Genomic DNA, 17,358 nt, shown 5'->3' on the forward strand with positions numbered 1-17,358 from the left:
GATACAGTGAAGACCCCTACCCTTGTGCTTTGCTACTCTGCTGCTGAATACGCATGCCCAATGCAGAATACATCTCACCACGCTAAAACAGTGGATGTGGCTCTTAATGAGACATGCTGCATTATCACAGGATGATGCACCCTACACCACTGGAAAAATTATACTGCTTAGCCGGTATTACACCACCTGACATCCATTGAGAAGTAGCAGCCTGTAATTAAGGACCAAAGCATTGACATATCTGGCTCATCCTCTGTTCAGATATCAGCCAGCAAACCAATGCCTTAAATCAAAAAATAGCTTCCTAATATCTACAGAGACATTCACAGGAGCACCTCAGCAAGCAAGAATCCAAAAGTGTCAAGTTAAACCCCAGAACCACAATCCATGGCTGATACCGGATGAGAAACTCCCTCCTGGGCACACAGAAAACTTGGAAGGTGCTGAACAGTCTGCACTCTGGCACCATGAGATGCAGAGGCAACCTTAAGAAATGGGGCTATAAAGTGGAGTCCACGACATGTGAGTGTGGAGAAGAGCCAACCACAGACCACTTACTACAATGCAGCCTGAGCCCTGCCACATGCACAATGGAGAACCTTCTCAAAGTGACACCAGAGGCACTCCAAGTGGCCAGCTTCTGGTCAAAGGAAATCTAGTATAATGTCAAGTTTTTAACTTTGTGTGTTTTTAAATACATTACAACTATATTTATATCAATTCACTTCTGACACAATAAATAAAATGATATGGTGAGGATAAATTTCTCCCTCACAAGCAAGAGAAATGAACGCTGAAGAGTTGGTGGTTTTCCCCTCTGGATGAGAGGACAGAGGCAACCTAGAGGCAAAGAGAAAGGGCGAGCGGTGGGGCAAGCATGGAAGCACTTCTTTTCCTTAGAAGAGTACTGCAACCTGCCACCACGCTAAGTAGAGGTAGGGAAATCTAGACTACTCCGTTTTGCTGCTTGCTCTGAAAGAAAGGCGCTAAAAACTATCTGCAGCCCAAAGAAGTTTAGCCTATTTTAATTTTGGTCTCTTACTACTTTCAAGTTGTATATATATATTGCTCTGCCCTGAGTCTATATATATATATATATAGAGCAAACATTCAGTGCCAGAACATAAACTATAAACATACATAAACACTAAAAACAGTAAGTTAAAAATAAGACCCATAGTAATAAATTAGAATGACATGGAGATTCTTTCAGTGCAATTCTAGGCTGTATCAACAGAAGTGTAACATCTAGATTAAGAGAAGTTTTAAAAAGTCTGATACTGTCTGGAATACTATGTAGTTTTGGGCACTACAGTTCAAGAAGGATTCTGACATACTGGAACGTGTTCAGAGGAAAGCTAACAATATTGTAAAATGTATGAAAACCAAATCCTATGAAAAACACCTTAGAGAGTTATACGGATTGAGCATCTCTTATCTGGAATTCCAAATGTAAAATGTTCCAAAATTGTCTACATAAGATAGTAACACCTTTGCTTCTGAAGATTCAATGTAAACTTTGTTTTATGAGCAAAATTATTACAACTATATAAAATTATCTTCAGAATATGTGAATAAGCTGTATATAAAATATAAATTAATGTCATGCTCAGAATCTAGGTGCTATCTCCAAAACATCTTTATCTTTATCATTACATATGTATACGCAAATGTAACCACCATCCAAAGGATCCTTTCATTGGCTGCCCCAAGACTGTGGAATGACCTGTTGGAAGAGCTTAGACCAGTTCCCAAACTGCGGCCCATTGTAGTCATTTATCTGGCCCCGTGGCAGTAGCTCCCTCCTCCTCCGCCAAGGAAGGTGTGTGTGGCGTGAAGGAGAAGGAGGGAAAGGCACGTGCCTTTCTCTTCTCCCTCATCCCGCGCGCACCTTTCCTGCTGCTGCCGCCGAGGAAGGCATGCACAGGGCAAGCAAGGAGGGAAAGGTGCTCACCTTCCCCACCTCCTCGCTAGCCCCATGCGCTCCCTTCCCGCTGCAGCCGCCGAGGATGGTGCACACGTGGCGAGCAAGAAGGGAAAGACACTCACCTTCCCCACCTCCTCGCTAGCCCCACGCGCTCCTTTCCCGCTGCCGCTGCCGCCGAGGAAGGTGCACACACAGCGAGCAAGAAGGGAAAGGCACTCAGCTTCCCCGCCTCCTCGCTCGCCCCTCACGCTCCTTTCCCACCACTGCTGCCGAGGAAGGCGCGCACAAGGCGAGTGAGGAGGGAATGACTGAAAGAAAACTCTGCAGCCCTGTCGTGGATTCATTCTTTTTGAAGGCTAGAGGTCTCTTCGAACCCTGATTTTGGTTTCCCCCTGACGTAAAGTACAGTCGTGACCGACTCTGGGGGTTGGTGCTCATCTCCATTTCTAAGCTGAAGAGCCGGCGTTGTCCGTAGACACCTCTAAGGTCATGTGGCCGGCATGACTGCATGGAGCGCCATTACCTTCCCGCCGGAGCGGTACCTATTGGCATGTTTTCGAACTACTAGGTTGGCAGGAGCTGGGGCTAACAACGGGCACTCATTCCGCTCCCAGGATTTGAACCTGGGACCTTTTGGTCCGCGAGTTCAGCAGCTCAGCGCTTTAACACACTGCGCCACCACCAGGGGCCCGAACCCTGATTATTACAGGGTTATTGTTGTTGGTCTGGGGTGTTTTGATGCACAAAGACAGAAGGGGGTTGGGCTAGATGGCCCAAGGGGTCTCTTCCAACCATGTTTATAACTCTATTATTATTATTATTATTATTATTATTATTATTATTATTATTATTATTGACACAAAGACAGAGTATGGCACAGCAAATGGGATATATATGATGGATTATTATTATTACTATTATTATTATTATTATTATTATTATTATTGGGTGGCTATTTGTCATAGAATCACAGAATCATAGAATCGTAGAGTTGGAAGAGACCTCACAGGATATCCAGTCCAACCCCCTGCAAGAAGCAGAAAAATCTCATTCAAAGCACCCCCGACAGATGGCCATCCAGCCTCTGCTTAAAAGCCTCCAAATAAGGAGCCTCCACCACAGTCCGGGGCAGAGAGTTCCACTGCTGAACAGCTCTCACAGTGAGGAAGTTCTTCCTGATGTTCAGGTGGAATCTCCTTTCCTGTAGTTTAAAGCCATTGTTCCGTGTCCTAGTCTCCAGGGCAGCAGAAAACAAGCTTGCTCCCTCCTCCCTATGACCTCCCCTCACATATTTGTATATGGCTATCATGTCTCCTCTCAGCCTTCTCTTCTGCAGGCTAAACATACCCAGCTCTTTAAGCCGCTCCTCATAGGGTTTGTTCTCCAGACCCTTTATCATTTTAGTCGCCCTTCTCTGGACGCTTTCCACCTTGTAAACATCTCCCTTCAACTGTGGTGCCCAGAATTGGACACAGTATTCCAGGTGTGGCCTGACCAAGGCAGAATAGAGGATAGCATGACTTCCCTGGATCTAGTTGCTATACCCCTATTTATGCAGGCCAGAATCCCATTGGCTTTTTTCGCCGCCGCATCACATTGTAGGCTCATGTTTAACTTGTCCATGAGGATTCCAAGATCTTTTTCACACATACTGCTGTCGAGCCAGGCGTCCCCCATTCTGTATCTTTGCATTTCATTTTTTCTGCCTAAGTGGAGTATCTTGCATTTATCCCTGTTGAACTTCATTTTGTTAGTTTCGGCCCATCTTTCTAATCTGTTAAGATCGTTTTGAATACTGCTCCTGTCTTCTGGAGTGTTAGCTATCCCTCCCAGTTTGGTGTCATCTGCAAACTTGATGATCGTGCCTTCTAATCCTTTGTCTAAGTTGTTAATAAAGATGTTGAACAGAACCGGGCGTGCTTTGATTATGTTTTGGTGCACAAAAGCAGAAGGGTTTTGGACTAGATGGCCCAAAGGGTCTCTTCCAACCCTCTTTATTATTTTTATGATGATGATGATGATCATCATTAACATTGAGGCTGTATTTGTTCCCTTTTTTGTTTGTTTTTTACTTCATAATAAGATATGTGCAGTGTGCATAGGAATTTGTTCATAGTTTTTTTTAACTATAGTCTGGCCCTCCAACGGTCTGAGGGACTATGAACTGGCCCCCTGTTTAAAAAGTTTGGGGACCCCTGGCTTAGACAGCGAAATCAAGTATCAGAATTTAAAATACAATTGAAGACCTATTTCTTCCAAGAGGCCTACCCAGTCAGTTTTTCACTATGAATTTTAAATTCATATTCTATGTTTATTGTATTTTAATTTTGTTCTGTGTATTTTAATATGTATATTTTATATAAATATTTTTTAAAATATGCTTTTATTGATTGTGTTTTATTATAATGACGTATTTTAACTGTGTTGTGCAATTGCCTCGAGCCATACGGAGAGGAAGGTAATAACTGAATTATTACTAGTAGAGGTAGTAGTATTCCAAAATCCAGAAAAATCCAGTAGCAGTATTCAAAAAAAGTTTTAAATCCAAAACTCTTCTAGTCCCAAGCACTTTAAATAAAGAATACTCAGTTTGTATATGTTTACAGCTTGAAGAAGGAAACACTGAGAAATGAGATGAAAACTATCATTAAATATATGAAGAGATGTCATGTAGAACAACACTACACAAAGTGGTAGCCTGGGGACCAGTGTTGGTCTGTGAATCATTAGCAACTAGACCACAGTGAGTTTCCAGGAAATTTGTTGTTGTTCAATCACTCAGACGTTTCCGACTATTCGTGACCTCATGGACCAGTCCACGCCAGAGCTCCCTGTCGGCTGTCGCCGCCCCAGTTCCTTCAAGGTCAAGCCAGTCTCTTCAAGGATACCATCCATCCATCTTGCCCTTGGTCGGCCTCTCTTCCTTTTTCCTTCCATTTTCCCCAGCATCATGATCTTTTCAAAGCTTCTCATGATGTGGCCAAAATACTTCATCTTTACCGCTAATATCCTTCCCTCCAGTGAGCAGCCGGGCATTATTTCCTGGACTATGGACTGGTTGGATTTTCTTGTGGTCCAAGGTACTCTCAGGATTTTCCTCCAGCTCCAAAGTTCAAAAGCGTCTATCTTCCTTCGCTTAGCCTTCCCTATGGTCCAGCTCTCGCATCCATAGGTTACTATGGAGAATACCATTGCTTTATGCGGATCTTCGTTGCCAGTGTGATGCCTCTGCTCCAGGAAATACTGAAACCATTACAGCCAATGGGCATAAATATGATGCTAGTTCCTGACGCACTGGGCAGCTCCACCCCCCCTCCATTGGTCCTTGACATTAAAGAATCTATGCTTTAAAAGTACTTGAAAATAGAGGAGCTTGTTTTCTGTTGCTTCAGAGACCAGTACACAAACCAATGGATTCAAATAGCAAGAAGAAATTATGGGAGTGGTTTAAGAGGTGATTATGATTTCCCACCACAAAAATGTGTATTTCATCTCTGCAAACCTCCTACCAGATTGATGAAATTACCGCAAAGAAAAACAGCATACTGTATATCAATACTTACTAAACTCCAATCCTTTCGCCCAAAGAACATAAAAATGGACTAGAATTAACCAATTTGCAGATGATTTAACATTGCCAAAATGTGCATTTAATAAGGTTTAGTTGCTTAGCATCCATGTGATAGCCTTGGAATAATAGTGTCAACTAAGTGGTGTTTCTTAGTGAATGGTCTGAAGGCATAATAAATAATAAGAAGAAACTTTATTCTTATACCCCGCCCCATCTTCCCGAAGGGACTCGGGACGGCTTACACAGGGAAAAAGCCCAAACAACAACATAACATTATCTATAGGCATCTGTTGCAGTATTATCCTGGAAGTTAAGAAGGTGTTGGCCATACTTATATGCTATAGGCAAGAATAAATTCATATCTCTCTAATTTTTTTTGGCATCAGAATATAACGTAAAATTCAATTCACTGGCTAAAACTGCCAAACTGCATAAAGTATGCAGATATTATTGAATACAACAAGGATGAGTACTTTTTCTTCCAAATCTTTGCACATGTTCAAGTGTCAAAAGGGTTCACAACATCCAATGCTATGAGATGGCACAATTTATATGCCAAATTCTCCACATAAAAAGGACCATGTTTTAGTCTTTTCATAATGGATTACAGACAAAGGATGCATGCAACTACTGGCTTTACTCCTAGACTATTTGGAGCCAAGGTGACATGGATGGACAGAGGGACAGGAATTGTTAAAGGGTCATGCATGCCAGCAAGCATCCAGGGGTTAAAGAGAAATATGCACACTACCTCTGAACACCCGAAAGATTAAAGCCCTGATGATACTATTTATGCGAGGTCATGCAACAGCTGACAGTAGTGCCATCCACCCACCAACTGCAACATCTTTGTTCAGAAATGCCACTGATGTCAGTACCTTGACCCTACAGACAGCTAGTTAGCTCAGCTAGTATACACAAAATTAACATTCTTCCTTGCTACATAAATCCCATTCCTTGCTACATAAATCCCATGCAGATCTCAAAAAAGAGAAAGGCTTTTATGTGATATATGTGATAAAGCTGCATTTAGTAGCTGATTACAGTACAGAGTGTGGACTCCATAATCCACAACAAATAAGCTGGGTTTTTTTTTCCTAGTACACTCATGGTCTTCTGTTAAAATGAAGGCTGAATATGAGGCTGGTCCTAAAGCATATTCTGAGTGGGGCATACTTGCTTCTGAAAGTGTAATATAAAAGTTAAAAATAAATTTAATTATTAGATAGCAGGACTACCTCTTGGCATTATACTGTAATATATTCCAAAATATTTTAGGTCAGTAATGTGAAATGGGTGGCCCTCTAAGTTTGTTACTTCGCAACCCATGGGAGTTGTAGTCCAACAACATCTGGAGGGCCACAAATTCCCATCCCTACCCTAGGTTGCAACCTTCCTTAAAATTTTTGTTGAATCTGTTTAAAATCACAATAGCAGATTGATAGATATGCAGGTAGATGCACAATATTTATAACTCCTAACCAGATTTAGGAAATTAGAATCTGCTGTTTACTCACATGCTCTCCTTCTCCCTTCTCTTTGCCTTAAAAAGAATTAATTCTTAAGTACACATTGATACTAATTAAAAGTAACATGAATTAAAACTGCTTCACAATCATTGTTTGGAAATGTTCTGAAAGCTTCAACTAAAATATTGGTCACTACTAACCATGGTTACTACCCGTGCGTGCAAAACATCACACCATGATTAAAGCATAAAGGATGGAGAAATATATGATCTCTTAATGATAGTAAAATTTCATTCACAGGCCAGACTGCAGAAATTCTAACGCATGGGGTCGCCATAAATCAACAGGCAACTTGAAGGCACAAACACATCATTACATTAGGTTTAAGAACTCTAGACACAGAAAGTTGGCAATGATATCTGCTTTTGGCAATCAAATTAAAAGTAAATCCTTAAGCAAGTAACCAAAGCTGGAACATTAACTTCATACCAGTAGAGTTTATCATGTGAACTTTGTCTCACTAGAAATGTCATTAGTTCCATCTCATGAACGAACTACATACCCAAACAATAAGCCCATCTGACAAAATAAAATACTTCTTTTGTTTGGAGAACAGAGCATCTCTTAGAATAGCCTGGCACTTACCCCGTTAGGCTTTACTACCAGGAATATGCTTTATAAAAGTTTGCCATGCTTGAAAGAGACTTTCAGCTGCTCCAACAGAAGATCAATGAGAATGTGTTAAGAGAGATTAACACAGCAATCAGACACCCAATGGAAGGAAAGCAGCCCCAAATAATTATTGTTCTTTCTTTAAAAAATATCAGTTAGTGGATCGCAAAATCCCACGTACCACACACACACATATACATATATATGGAAACATTTTTACTATGTGGAGAAACAGCACTGAACATAGAACTATCTGCATGCTTCCATGCTCTTAAAAAGTGTGATTCGTGCCTTCAAAAAGAATGTCACTTAAATTGAAAGTTAACGCCATAATGAATGTTTGAAGGGATTTCACACTTGTGTCTGGGGCTGTCGGTGAAATACATGCATGACTTTATTTGAGGGTGGTTAGGTTACAGAGGATGAAAGGGATAAGAGTTCAAAGACTGTTTAGGAAAATAAAGAGGCTAATGCACACCTGTCCAAAACAAAGGCTCTGTTCAGAGAATTAATTTCAGCAGCCTCTGTTAGACATATGTGACCCAGACACGCTCCTGTCATGCCTTTAAAAGTACTTCACAAAACAGAAAAATCCATTTGGAAAATGCCAGGTTGTGTTGTTTATTTCATGGACAAAAAATAAAGTGATTCTTTCAGGGTCAGAAACTTCAGTTGTGTTATCATCAAATAGGAGGATCAGCCCACTGATTGAAGGTTCTTTTTCAAGTACTGTCAAGCTGATTGATAGGTCTGCTGTTCTTCCGAAATGCAGTAAGAAAACCTGTATCATCAAGGTTAATTGATGGCCAACTATTTCATAGAATCATAGAATCATAGAGTTGGAAGAGACCTCACGACCATCCAGTCCAACCCCGTCAGAAACAGGAAGATGACATTCAAAGCACCCCCAACAGATGGCCATCCAGCCTCTGCTTAAAAGCCTCCAAAGAAAGAACCTCAACCACACTTTGGGGCAGAAAGTTCCAGTGCTGAACAGCTCTCAGAGTTAGGAATATCTTCCTAATGTTCAGGTGGAATCTCCTTTCCTGCAGTTTGAAGCCATTGTTCCGCATCCCAGTCTCCATAGCATCACTAGACAGGTACAATACAGAAGATGAAAAAGCACAGTTCTAAACAAGTGTGAAATGACATTCTGGAAAACCATGTTCCAGAATTACTTTATCAAGGTACAATTGGTTTAATTCAGGAATAGACAAAGTTCAGCCCTGCAGGGGTTTTGGACTTCAACTTCCACAATTCCTAACAGCCGGTAGGCTGTTATGAATTGTGGGAGTTGAAGACCAAAACACCTGGAGGGCTGAACTTTGCCCATGCCTGGATTAATTCCTTGTCTTTAAAGAACATATATTAGATGAAAAAGAAATAAAAATAGCCTGCCATTCCCTCCTTCTTTCTCTTTTTAGTATATCTAAGGTTAATGGAAAAATTCTGAGACTTAATTGCATTAGTCTGGATCAGTATGTAAAGCTCCATTGAGACTTACTGAGAGAAAGACAACTGTAGCATATGTTTTCGTTGACGGAGTCTACTTCAGCATGGGATTAATGGGAAAGAAAAAACCTAAACAATTGTTTTGGATTCTCTGAAGTTAAAATGTATCTGCTACTCAGAAAATTGCCAAATACCAAATCTTTAACGATGATGTAATTAATATTCAGTTCTGTCATGGAATCACATTGCTCAGAAGGAAATTTTGTTCAGGTAATCCTGTATAATCCTGTATATTGAGGAAACATGACTAAAGCCGCCTTGAGTCCCTCCGGGTGAGAAGGGTAGGATATAAATGCTGGAAATAAATAAATAAATAATATATATTATATTGGTTGTTTTTGTTGTTCTTAGATTTTTAAATGCTTATTGAGTTTTATGTGAAAAACAGGTAAAACTTGTAACAAGAAATAGCAATGAAGCATACAATCGTAAGAACAAACATAAAGAACTCAAGTGCTAAGCCATGGAAATACCTATAGAACCGCAAGAAAATGGAGTTGTTAACAAAGAAGTTTCTGTAAAAAGGATATTAATCAATGAGAGATGAGCCAATCATAACTCAGCTTTAATAAGCCAAAATGTGAACTTGGTTTTATTCATGTGTAGTTTTTTTTTCTCCTCTCTTCATAAAAGAATTTATTAAACTGGGATGCATGTTGGTTTCATTTAGACAACAGTAATAAATCAATGAAGCATTAATCTCACCCAATTGAAGCACACTGCTCCCCTTCTCGGCTACTGAGGCCAGCGACACAAACCGGACAGAATTCTTGTGTTTAAGCTTTTGCATCATATGTTCTTCTTTGTTCTTTACTTATTTATTTATTTACTGTATTTATATCCCACCCTTCTCACCTGGAAGGGGACGCAGAGAGTGGCCATGTTCTTCTTCAGAACATAGATATCATAAATAGATGAGCCCCATTCCCCTTTTGACAAACCGTTCCCCTTTTGACAAATATGAGGTGTCTGCTCCTCACTGAACTACACTGACAACCAACCAGAGTCTAGAAAAGAATATTTAGTTGGCTTCCAACGTGCCTGCAATTTAGGGTGATGCCAAATAAGAATTATGCGAATTTTCCTGATCACAAATCAGTGTCAGTTATTATTTCTGCTATATTGTTTTGGCTCTACCAACTAGTATCCAGAAAAGAAAGAAAACATGAACTGCACCCTACCCCATCCAATGTACATAATGACCACGGACGTGAGGGGTTTTTTTTAATCAACTGACACAAAACAGTTAACCAACTGCTACCACCTTGTTAAATGGTGACAATTAAATGAGAAGCACTTGGAATAAGAATAGAAGTCTTAGCGACACATTCATTTTGACTACTGCAATCCATGCCAGCCAAGAGAGGGTTTCAGCTGCTTCAAGTTAAAAGCTGGTCCTCGTGGCATTATTCAAACATTTTAATGCTGGGGCAGAGAGCAAGAGCAGCAGAGAGCATCCCTAAAGTCCTAACCAAAACCAAACTCTTCAGATCTCGAAATGAAATTTAGTAAATATAGCAAATAGCTTTTGTCCAAAAAAAAACCTTGTACACTTAGAACTAGCAGAAGAGCTAAGGCACTTCTTTTAGCAGAAGAATTAAAATACTTCTACATGTAATCACACACCTAATGCTACTTCAGGCATATTGCACACCATCTGTGTGAACACAGAGATATCTGTGGTCAATATATCATAAGCCCAGGGAATCTAAAAGGCATGCATAAAAACAGACTGGATTTCTTTATTCAACAGTCCAAGGAGGATGCTATCAATCTGGGGAGATACAAACAGGAGAAACAGGTGGTAAATATCTGGAGTCAACAGAAATCCAAGCAAGGATGCAAGGCGCCTCATGCAATGCCTTGCCAAAAGTGTTACCAAAGCGGTGAATGCCAACAAACCAAAAAGGACATTAATCTCTTGGGCTCGTACCCTCCTTCTGTGTTTTAGGATCCAGGCATAGTGGATTAAATTGCTGATCATGTCCTCTGGTAGGAAGGATACACAAATCTTGAATCCAAAATGGATGGTTTGAAACTAACAGAAGAGGAACTTCTGATGATTCACCATGAAGCCATGGTCATCCAGAAAATAAGGGCTGTATGCATATGACAGCACAGACCTCTTACAGGCTCCGCTACTAAAAGCTATTCACTTATGTAGAGAAGAGTTGCGATTCCCTTTTGATTAAGCTATGTCATTAACCCACGCCATGGATTTCATAGAAACACTTAGTGTCGTGGAGAATCTGAATGGAAGAACACATAACTGACAACACCTGGATCCAACAGTGAAGCTGTTACATCCCAATGTGGAATTCATTGCACAGATCTGAGGTGGCAAACCACTGTACCTTCCTCAGATGTGGGAAAATTGCATTAAACATGCTGACACATAATTTTCTTGGTTTTATGAAGCGTTTTACTTGATAAAGATACAGGATCAGGTGTAGCCCCCCCTCCCCCCATTGTTCTTGGGTACAGTGAAATACCTCAAGAAGAATCCCATCGATATCTATGGCCTGAGGAGGGGTCCTGAGAAAGGAATCCATTGGAGGCAAGATCTTAAATTCAATTGTGTACATGTGACGTATGGTGCCCAGTACCCAAGAACTATCACATGCCAAGCATGCCAACCGTGGTAAATTTTGTCTTGAGGTACCACTGCTGTTTAATAGATGACAGCTTAGGCTTGGAATTAAGGAGGAGAAGCCATAGTTGATTTCGTTTTCTGCACATATTCCAACTTCTTATCTGTGGACACATTGAAGAAAATCATTTCATTGAATGGAAAATCTTCTATTATTGTCTTTGCATCCAATAGAAGGACCAAGGACCACAGCCATGTCTATGGGAATGTGATAATGTCTATGGGAATGTGGGCAAGGTCTTGGAACATGTGGTTGCTTCGCAGCTCCAGGGTTTCTTGGTTGACACTGATTTTCTGGATCCGGCACAGTCTGGCTTTAGGCCGGGGCATGGTACTGAGACAGCCTTGGTCGCCTTAGTCGATGATCTACGCCGGGAACTGGACAGGGGGAGTGTGTCCCTGCTGGTTCTGCTGGACCTCTCAGCGGCCTTCGATACTGTCGATCACGGTATCCTTCTGGGACGCCTCGCAGGAATGGGACTTGGAGGTACTGTCCTGCAGTGGCTCCGGTCCTTCCTGGAGGGTCGGTCCCAGATGGTGTCATTGGGGGACGCCTGCTCGGCCCCACAACTGTTGACTTGTGGGGTCCCGCAGGGTTCTGTACTGTCTCCCATGTTGTTTAACATCTACATGAAGCCGCTGGGAGAGATCATCAGGAGTTTCGGGGTCCGGTGTCATCTGTATGCAGATGATGTCCAGCTCTGTCACTCCTTCCCACCTGTCACTAAGGAGGCTGTTCAGGTCCTGAACCGGTGCTTGGCCGCTGTGTCGGACTGGATGAGGGCCAACAAATTGAAATTGAATCCAGACAAGACAGAGGTCCTCCTGGTCAGTCGGAAGGCCGAACAGGGTATAGGGTTACAGCCTGTGCTGGATGGGGTCACACTCCCTCTGAAGGCGCAGGTGCGCAGTCTGGGTGTGATCCTGGACTCATCGTTGAGCCTGGAGCCCCAGGTCTCAGCGGTGGCTAGGGGAGCCTTCGCACAATTAAAACTTGTGCGCCAGCTGCGACCGTACCTTGGGAAGCCAGACTTGGCCACGGTGGTCCACGCCCTTGTTACATCCCGTTTAGACTACTGCAACGCACTCTACGTGGGGCTGCCTTTGAAGACTGTTCGGAAGCTTCAATTAGTCCAACGGGAAGCTGCCAGGTTAATAACTGGAGCGGCGTTCAGGGAGCGTACTACTCCTCTGTTACGCCAGCTCCACTGGCTGCCGATTAGCTACCGAGCACAATTCAAGGTGCTGGCTTTAGCCTATAAAGCTCTAAACGGTTCCGGCCCAGCTTATCTATCCAAACGTGTCTCCCGCTATGACCCACCTCGAAGCTTAAGATCGTCGGATGGGGCCCTGCTCGCGGTCCCGTCAGCCTCACAGGTGCGGCTGGCGGGGACGAGAGACAGGGCCTTTTCAGTAGTGGCTCCCCGCCTATGGAACGCCCTCCCCATTGAAGTCAGGCAGGCTCCCTCCCTCCTATCCTTCCGTAGGAAGGTAAAAACTTGGTTGTGGGGCCAGGCTTTCGAATAAGAATCAGCAGCATTAATTACTATTATGTATACTGGAACTCAATTGACAGACCCAGTCTTTTAAACTTGTACACGCCTATCTATATTTTATAAATGCATTTTATGAATGTTATATGTAAGTTAATTTTTTAACTAATTTATAGTGTATTGTACTGTTTTTATATGTCTGTTTTATTGTAAGCCGCCCTGAGTCCCCTGTTGGGTGAGAAGGGCGGGATATAAATATTGTAATAAATAAATAAATGATAACCCCCGAGCTCAATTTATCAGCACAGTCAACAGCATAACACCCTTCCCTGGCGGGTGGCCAAGCAAAGAGACACAGAGTGGAAAACCGAGGCCATTTTGGTCCTTATCAGAAAGGCAGTGAAGGAAGGGTGCAATTGTGTCCCACATACCCATGCAAAGCTGGTAGTTTGAGACACATGAATGAAAACGAGGCTATGGTGTTTATTTTCCTATCCTTTATACACAACTCCCTATCTTCTTTTTCTACTGGTATCAAATGAAACTTGCACAAGTTTACTTTCTGCATCCTCCACAATGATAACCTTTGGCTGTGTTACGCGTGTGAACTGACTTTCTAAATAAATTCTTGATATGGCAAGATGTTGCTGATGTAATAGTTTTCAGGACTCTCTGGCAACACACATGAGAGAAGACTGCATCAGTATTGCTGCCAGTGGTGGTGGTGAAACTGAATCTTCTTCAACACGAGATTCAAATTCTGTTATTCTAGTTGTTTGAGTCTAGCCCTTGTGTCTTCACAATCTGCAAGATATGGCATCACAAAATTAAATCTTAAATGGAGAGAAGTGTTCTTGATCTTACACCTATGCACTGGCGAAGTCAAGAGCAGAACTGATGAAGAACATTGCCATCCTCTGAATCCAGAGTTGCTATCAAGACCAAGATAGCAAGATCTGTAGCTTATGGCAGAGATGTTTGAGTTGGCAATGGAGAATATGAAATCATGCACACACTAACTGCCTATAGAGGAAGTTGAGAATGGAAGAGTTTCTCACTCCACTTTGAACACTGGTGGTCTGCAATGGTCTGGCAGCCATGGTCTAGCAACCAATATGGCATGAGGTGGCTCTGGGGGTGGTTGAAATGTTAGTTTCTGGGTGTATAATTCAGCATCTTAAAACTGTTTCCAAAGAATGAAGACAAGGTAGTTGAGGGAGTGACTACCTGAGAGCTCCCCTATGGTCAGCATTAGGTGGAGGGTTCTGATAGCATGTGCTTCACTCTCATTGCGCTCACCGAAATCATGTCTCCCAGGATCTACATAAAAGTAATGTTCCCAATGAGTTAGAAAGCAGTGATCCTAGCATGGATGGAAACAAGGAAACAAGGAAACATGGCTTCCTAGACCTCTTAAAACTCTGGAGACCTAGGAAGAAGGATTGTAGTATCTTATATGGGCTTATTTGGGGCAGTGGATTCAGAGCCTTATGGCATGATTCTGCCTGGCTTAAGGAACAATAGTTTGGAAGTGGCTGCAAGAGTCGAATATACCAAGAGATGAGAATGAGAGTAGTGACTAGATTGCAGAATTTTCCAAATGCAGATAAGTCACTTGTTGAAGACACCTGCAGAGGCCATAAACCCATGTATGAGCAGGAAGAAAGAACATGTAAATATTCATAGGGAAGCAGATGTGTGCTGAATGGGTGATGACACTCCCTCATACTGGGAAAAATGCCTTAGAAAACTATAGATATCCAGACTAGAAGGATGGAGGTGAGGAGATTAGATTTTTAGCAAGTTACTAATACAGTCTGATGGATGCATTTTAGTAGACAACCATAACTATACTGTAGAATTAATGTACTGACAACACTAACTGCCATGGTTCAATGATATGGAATCCTGGGAGTTGTCGTTTGGTGAGGCCCCAGCACTCATTGACAGAGAAGGCTAAAGATCGTGTAAAACTACAACTCCCATGATCCCATAGCATTAAGCCATAGCAGTTAAAAGTGGTGTCAATACATTAATTCTACAGTGTAGAATGATACACCTTAGGATTCAAATAATAAGAACTACTTTTCAAGGCTAACCACTAGCCAATGAATCATACCCAGTCAAAACTGACAGTCAGGTGAAAAAAGACGGATGCAGCCCAAGAAACTTATACTAATTGACTTTTACATTCCTTCTGTTTTATATAGAAATGTATGCACTTAACATATTTATATACACTTAACACTAACCACCCACTTTATTTCAGATGTCTTTTACTAAACAACTTTCAGTGATATCATAAGCTCATTTTTCCTGTTTGACTAGTAATGAAAACTTTTAAGGGCACATAGATCACTCAATACATTAGAAGCAATGAAATGGAGGCATTTGTGGTTAAGAGTACTCAATGGCACATACATTTCCTTAGCATCTTGGAATCAGTGGTGGAAAATATGAATTAAGATGACTAAAATTAGTCCCTGGCTTTTCAGCAGCAGCACTGTCCATCAGAGACTGATATAGGTTCAAGCAGGAAAAGGTGCAAAAGGACACAGGCTACTTCTGATGTTGGGGGGCTTCTAGTTATATTTGCAGTCTTTTGAGGTTTTATAGCAAAATACAGCTTCTGAATTAATGTCACTTAAACTGAAAGTTAACATTTTAAAAAAAATAGTTACAAAGATCTACAACGCTTAAATTGTAAGAAGTACATTTTTCTTCTTTCTTTTGCCTTATTCTTTTTTTCTTCTTCTCTGCATTTTAATATATTTATGGTTTTTTTCCTTTCTCTCCTTTTCTTTCCCCTTCCCCTCCCCCCTCCCCACCTTACCCTTCTCCCCCCCACCCACACACCTAGCCCGAAAAATTTATCAATTAAATTTATTTTCTTAAAAAAAAAAGAGTAGAAAAAATGTATTTCCTCAGCTAAAAACTGCAATATTCCACACTTGTAATATTTTTTTTGTTCTGCATGTAACTTTATAAATTATCAGTTATATCAGATCACCTGTGTTTTGCACCTGGGAAAATGTTGTAATCAATGATTGATGAGAGTTCAATTTTTGTAGCAGTATACACTTCCAACACCTGAGTTACTGTCCGAAGAACAATTTATCTTAAGGTAGTCCTTGAGAAAATGATTGCTTTATAAGCCACAGACAGAAGTTTCAATAATTGCTTCCAGACACTTTTGGACTACAGCTTCTATCAGTGCTAGGAGGCAAAGCCACTGGAAAAGAGTGCTGTGTTTGAGTCTAGCGACGTCTCGAAAGCATTGTGATCCCCACCCTTGTGTTAAAGAAGCTCTCTTATCTGAAAGGTCTTCAGCCTCTTCCAACAACAGACACATCCATAGAATCATAGAATCATAGAATAGTAGAGTTGGAAGAGACCTCATGGGCCATCCAGTCCAACCCCCTGCTAAGAAGCAGGAAATCGCATTCAAAGCACCCCCGACAGATGGCCATCCAGCCTCTGCTTAAAAGCCTCCAAAGAAGGAGCCTCCACCACGGCCCGGGGGAGAGAGTTCCACTGTCGAACAGCTCTCACAGTGAAGAAGTTCTTCCTGATGTTCAGGTGGAATCTCCTTTCCTGTAGTTTGAAGCCATTGTTCCGTGTCCTAGTCTACAGGGCAGCAGAAAACAAGCTTGCTCCCTCCTCCCTATGACTTCCCTTCACGTATTTGTACATGGCTATCATGTCTCCTCTCAGCCTTCTCTTCTGCAGGCTTCTCCACTTTTCAACAACTCACTTTTTCAACCATTTTGCGTTATAGTCCAACACATGACTTTTGGTCATTTATTAAAATAAAGCTGAATTAAAACTCAACTGATTTAAAATGCAATGAATTTAAAATAAATCTGAGTTAGAATAAAAATGCAACCTAGGCTTCCAGATTTCAATGATTTTGTACTCTGGTCCCCAACCTTTCAAATAAGAATTGACTCTTGTATTTCCCCACTGCTACTAGTGCACCCCAACAGTCACTCACATAAGACTTCCACTTGGTGCATTAACCAGCTCCTCTTAAATTCACTGGCATAACACAGGATTACGTCCAT

At 41.6% G+C, this 17,358-nt stretch overlaps 1 protein-coding gene and 1 long non-coding RNA gene across 2 annotated transcripts in view; one reads left to right on the forward strand and one right to left on the reverse strand.

The window, feature by feature from the left end:
• xpo4 (exportin 4) overlaps window positions 1–17,358 on the reverse strand; it is an 83,303-nt gene that overhangs the window by 47,507 nt on the left and 18,438 nt on the right. The window lies entirely within an intron of this gene.
• LOC134297367 (uncharacterized) overlaps window positions 1–17,358 on the forward strand; it is a 38,229-nt gene that overhangs the window by 7,525 nt on the left and 13,346 nt on the right. The window lies entirely within an intron of this gene.

The sequence above is a fragment of the Anolis carolinensis genome, chromosome 3 (genome assembly GCF_035594765.1).
Source record: "Anolis carolinensis isolate JA03-04 chromosome 3, rAnoCar3.1.pri, whole genome shotgun sequence".
Taxonomy (NCBI): domain Eukaryota; kingdom Metazoa; phylum Chordata; class Lepidosauria; order Squamata; family Dactyloidae; genus Anolis; species Anolis carolinensis.